Raw genomic sequence first — 6000 nt, forward strand, 5'->3', positions numbered from 1 at the left:
GTACCCGGCACACACCTGGCTTTCGGTATTGTCAGTGATAATGTTTACTCTTTCATGGCGTCTCACTTAGAGCGGGCACTTTACTAAAGTCCACAGCCGTTTGTTTTAGTTACTTTCCACATCACTGTGACAAAATGCCTGGCAACCCAGCTTGCAGGAGGGAAATGTCTTCTGGTTCAATGCTTCAAACAGGTCTAACCCATGTGCGCTTGGCTCCGTGTACTCTGCCAGACCATCCTGGCTGCTGGAGCCCTTGGTATAGGGATCTGCCCAATCGTAGCCCAGCACAACCTTGAAAGGCAACCTTCATTGCCCCATTTTCCCCAGTAAGATCACACCTCTCAAAGCTTCCAGAACCCCCAGACATAGTGCCAACATTGTACTAAGCGTCCCCTAAGTCTGTAAGGGACAGCTCGTGTTAGCACCACAACACTACTTAAGCTACACGGCAGCCCCAAGAAGTTGGTATTTGAATGGTCCCCATTTTACAGATGAGAAATATAAAGCCCAGAGAGGACAAGCAATACCCCAACACAGCACATCTGAAGATTTTTGATGTGCACCTATGTCTGCCTATGAATTCGGGGCCATGGCATTTAGCATACATATGGTGCCACTTTCTCTTTAAGAAGGAGGAGATAGGAGGTGAATGTTCAATCCAATGTTGGATTTCAAATGGTGACAGTCCAGAGGCCCTCTGGCTAACTCAAATGCCATCAACCATCCTGACTGAGCAGTAAAGGCACCTGATTCATACCAGGTTTACAGCCTGTACACTTACAGTGTAATTAGCTGGCCCATCAGGTCTTAAAAGACGGAATGGGTGAGGCTTCTGTATGTGTGCATCAGAGATTGGTGACAAGCACCCGGGGCGCTGATGGACCGAGAAGCCATGCACTTTGACTTTGGGACAGATATGTTTCTCTGATGTGTGATTGCTTTGAAGCAAGGACCTCAGCCTCCACATTCATTCCCTGCTCCCCACTCTCCAGTGTCCCTCATCCTCAGGTGTCTGCCAGCTTGTCTCTTCCTGCATGGGTTGTTGATGTTAATTCTCTTTAGCCAGGGTCTTTTTTAAATGGGAACTAGTGAGTAATGGAGCAGTAATTCACCCTTCAGATCTAGTGGACCAAGGCCATGGGGCAGCTCCTATTAAACGGAAAGGTCTGAATTATTATCCTATAATTCACCCCCTGGAAGTGTCTTAATTCAATTATACTATGTCCCCCTGAATGACTATTAAAAGAAATGGAAGGAAAAAGGTCCTGGATCTTTTCTTGTTACAATCCAAAGTAATTTCCAGGGCCAAGACTTCTTCCTTTAAAGTCATTAGGAAGAAAATTAAACAAGAAGATGAAAGGAAAGTCCTCTATCAGTGTAACCTGGCACTGTAGTCGGCTGATATCGGCTGGCTGAACAGCCCCAGGAATTGGTGGAATATACGCGCTTCTCTTTGACCCTGTCTTTTTTATTTCTACCATCGTGTGTGTGTGTGTGTGTGTGTGTGTGTGTGTGTGTGTGTGTGTCTCATGGATGTGAGGGGGGAGAGAGAGAGAGAGAGAGAGAGAGAGAGAGAGGGAGAGAGAGAGAGAGTATTTGTGTTGTCCTTTTGAGTTTTTACTTACACTCTGTCCAATCAATGACTAAGGGAACTTTGTATAATTAGTTAGATGGGCTGCTGTCCATGGTGGCACATGCCTGTAATCACAAGAGTTGGGAGACAGATGCAAGAGGATCACACATTCAAGGCAACACTGGGATGTAGATACAGTGAGACCCTGACTCAAACAAGCAGGAGATCTGCGGAAGTAGCTCCATGCTGGTGCGCTTACCCAACACGGACAGGGCCCCAGGTTCAATCCACACCAGTCATTTTCAAATGGAATCAAGTGGAATCCAAATTGGGAAGCCTCCCAGAGAGCTTAGGGTTCCCTTGGGTCTTAGCTTGGGTTCTCCTAAAAGCAGAGCCTGAGAAAGGGATTTAAAGCTGCATCGCTGATCTGGGAGGAGAATATGATAAGAAAAAGGAGGCAGGAGCTGCTGTGTTGAGATGTGGTCCCTGGGATGCTGCTTCTGGAGGACAGAAGAAGCTGTAGGAGGCACAGCCTAGGTAGATCCGAGCAGATGGGGCCTTGAAGAAGATATTGGGGTCCTTAAAGAAGATATTGGGACCCTTCTCTCTGTCTCTCTGTCTCTGTCTCTGTCTCTCTCTTTCTCTCTCTCTCTTTTCCCCTCTTCTTCCTCCCCCTCCTCCTCCCCTCCCTCTCCCCATCTCCCCATCTCAACCTCTTATCCCCTTCTTCACCCCCTTTTTCTACAAGAAAGCAGCCATTTTTTCACCCTGTAGGATCTCACACATTAACAGTCACATGACACAGATGTGCTGGAGGAGTACATGCTTTGGAGATAGGAGAACAATTAATTGGGTAAATCTTGAACTCACCCCTCCTTCTTAATTTGGTTGCCATGAGCACGTTGTTTGTCCTGCAAAACTTCATGTGTTGGAAGTTTGGTTCCCAGGGTGACAGTATTAGGAAGTGTTTGGAGCTTTAAGAGGTGGGGCCCAGTGGGGGGAGGGGGCTTGGAAGGGATCTTAACTACCCAGTCTCTCTCACATTTCATAGTCTAGGATGCTACCGCTCTGTCCTGCATGTATTCTGGTAATCCATCATGAGATTTCTAGTAAGCAGGTACTATTGTGGTTTGAATCTGAAATTTCCCACACAAGCTCCTGTTCTGAATACTTGTTCCCCTGGTGGCAGTATAATTTGGGAAAATTGTAGAGTCACTAGAAGGTAGGACTTTGCTGATAGAAGTGAGCCACTGGGGACAGGCCTATGAATATTGTAACCTAACCCTAAGTCCAAACCCTGGTCTCTCTCCTTCCTAATCCACTATGATGTGAAACCTACTGTCTTAGTTAGGGTTTCTATTGCCATGAAGAGACAGCATCCCCACAGCAACTCTTAAAAGGATAACATTTAATTGGAGCTGTCGTACAGTTTCAGAAGTTCAGTCCATTATCATCATGGCAGGAAGCATGGCAGCACATAGGCAGACAGGGTGCTGGAAGGTAACTGAGAGTTCTACATCCAGATCTGCAGGCAACAGGAAGAAGAGTAACACTGAGCCTGGCTTGAGCATCTAAAACATCAAAGCCTACCCTGACTGTCACACTTCCTTCAACAAGGCCATACTTCTCAACAGTGCCATTCCCTATGAGACTATGGGGACCATTTTCATTCAGACCATCACACTTCCACAACATATTCCCCTGCCATGAACTGAATATGACACCTTCCCTTCCGTGATAGGAGACGCAGGAAGGTCACAAACTCAAGGGAACACTGGGATGTATAGTAAGTCCTGTCTCACAAACACACAGAATAAAATAAACGAGCAACAGATCTGGAGGAAGAAGCTCTGAGGTAGCGCTCTTATCCTACATGGATGAGGCTCCAGGTTCAATCCACGGCAGGCAAAATAGAAGGTTTCTCCCTTAAGTTGCCTCTGTCAGGCATTCTGTTCAGTGTCACAGAGTCAAAATTAAGATGCGTGCCCTCGAGCCCCCAGAACCACCAGCTAAGCAGTCTCCTGCTATAATGCTGACCTGTCCAGGATTCCGTAGGTCCATTTCTAGTGATTTTGTGCTGAATGAGTCTGTGCAGAAAGTAGATTCAGCCCAGGGATAGAGACCAGTGTCTGACGACCCACATACTATATCTAGGGAACATGAATGGCTTTAGAGAAACACAGATTGCAATGGATACATTTAGGGACATGGGGAGATGGCTTAGTTGGTAAAGTGCTGGTCATGCAGGCATGGAGGTCTAAGCTCAGTTCCTAGCACTTATATGAATATTCACACATACATACACATATAATTCCAATAACGGGGAAGTAGGATAGACAAATTCCTGAGCTCCCTGTCCAGCCAGCCTAGCTGAGTCACTGAACTTCAATGAGAGACCCCATCTCAAAAATTAAGGCTGATGGGTCCTGAGAACAACATCCAAGGTTGCCCTATGGCCTCTATATGCATTTGCACACAAGTGCATGTTACTCCCCCTGCACACACACACACACACACACACACACACACACACACACACAAATACATACACTCACCAAAGGGAAAAAAGAGATATATTTACTTAAGGATCCAGATTTCTGGTTTGATTGAGTGCCAAAAGGTCTTGCTTCCCTGATCCCCAGCCCCAGCATTCTGCAATCCTGGTTGCCCCTGTTGCGGGTGCTCTTGTACTTCCTGGTCCTCTCGCTTTCACCCCAGTAGCCAACACTTTCTACTGGCTTGTTTTTACCCCTCCTCACCTGCTGCTATCTGTAAGCTTTTAGAGTGTATAATGCTACACTATAATGTTCATCAGACCAAAGGCAGTTGTTCTAGAAGTACACAGGTAAAACATCAAAATTCAATTCAGATCTACTTATCTTCCCAGCCACTTTAATGAGGGAGACGCTGCTGAAATGTGCTTTCTACTATCAGCTCTGAGTCTATTATGAAGAGGGTGGGTGTCCGTCAAAGTACTCTTCCATTTAGAATAGAAAACAGTGCTCCAGTGTCGAGAATCAGAGGGCAGGGCTAAGGACCCTTTGAGCTGAAGGAACTGCTAGCCTAAGTGTGACGCTCACAGAGAGGAGGAAGGCACTCCACAGTCAAGTCATCACTTCTCCTGGCTTCTGTGTGTTTGAGCATAAGCAAATGAGAAGATGCAGAAGAGCTACAGTAAAGCATTTCTCTCTGTGTTGGAGAGTTGGGCCACTCATGCCCTCCTGGTCTCTAACCCTATCCTGTCCTTGGTGCCCTCCTTTTAAAGTAGGCTTTTTTTTCACCCGATGCCTTCTCTCTAGAAAGTCTGTCACTAGACATTTGCATAGGTCACTCATCCCTTGCTCCAGGACTCTGCTCACACGCACTTCTGGGGGCTTCTCTAGTTAACACTTCTATTCCCTGTTGCCACCACTAGTTTTATTTATTTCTCTTTATCGCTAATTTAACTGTCTTTATTAAGGTACTATTTGTCTTGATTTAGGGTATAATTTGCTTAGGGGAAAATTACTTGCCTAGAATATGGGAATCCTGAGTCCAATTCCCCATGCACCAAAATATTTATCCTAATACACACATTTTGACACAGCCTCAGATTTTACACCTAATGTCAGAGCCTAGTGTCTTCTGGTAGACCAGGCTGATGTGTGAGTTACTCATCGCCCTTGTTATATCCCTCTAGCCCAGCATGATATGGGCTCTGTGAGGAACGAGGGCTTTAAAAAGTATACTTTGCATACAGAAACAAGGCTAGTGCCTGACAGTGGCAATGAGTCTGGCACAGCAGTACTGACATACACTCAGTCATTACGCACGCATGCACAGGCACAGGCACAGGCACAATGCTTCCTACATGCCAGGCACAAGGAAGTGAGCTCCATCTCTCTTTAGAATAGCAGCAGAAGCCCATTTCCACAAGAAGAGACTCCCTAGCCAGTTTAAACTGGATCTAGACATCTTCTGGAAATCCTGTAACGAAACGGCACAGACTTAAGCAATACAAACTTCATTTCCACCCAGCTCTGCAGACAAGAAGTCCAAATTAAAATGTTTGGGATGTCAATTTCTTCTGGGGCCTCTCTCTAGACGTAGTGGTAGAATCTTTCCAGCCATCTCCTTCTCTGGCATTTCACAGATCCAATGTGCCTAGCTTATCAAAAGCATGCTGATCGCACTGGATTAACATCTGTAAAAACTTCACCCTAACTTAATTACCCCCTAAAGACTGTCTCTAAATGCATCCATATTCTGACATATTGAATGTTAAGACTTTCACATATGTATGTCTAGCTCCTAACAGTTGGGCTGGACGATGGAGAATTTCCCCAGCTAGCAAGCACTCTATGGCTGAACTACATCCAAGTCCACATGCAATCTCAATAAAGCCAAAAGATACCTATCAAACTGAAGGTGACACATGCCACGTTTGC

This window comes from Rattus norvegicus, chromosome 1 (genome assembly GCF_021556685.1).
Source record: "Rattus norvegicus strain SHRSP/BbbUtx chromosome 1, alternate assembly SHRSP_T2T, whole genome shotgun sequence".
In the NCBI taxonomy this organism is placed as follows: Eukaryota; Metazoa; Chordata; class Mammalia; order Rodentia; family Muridae; genus Rattus; species Rattus norvegicus.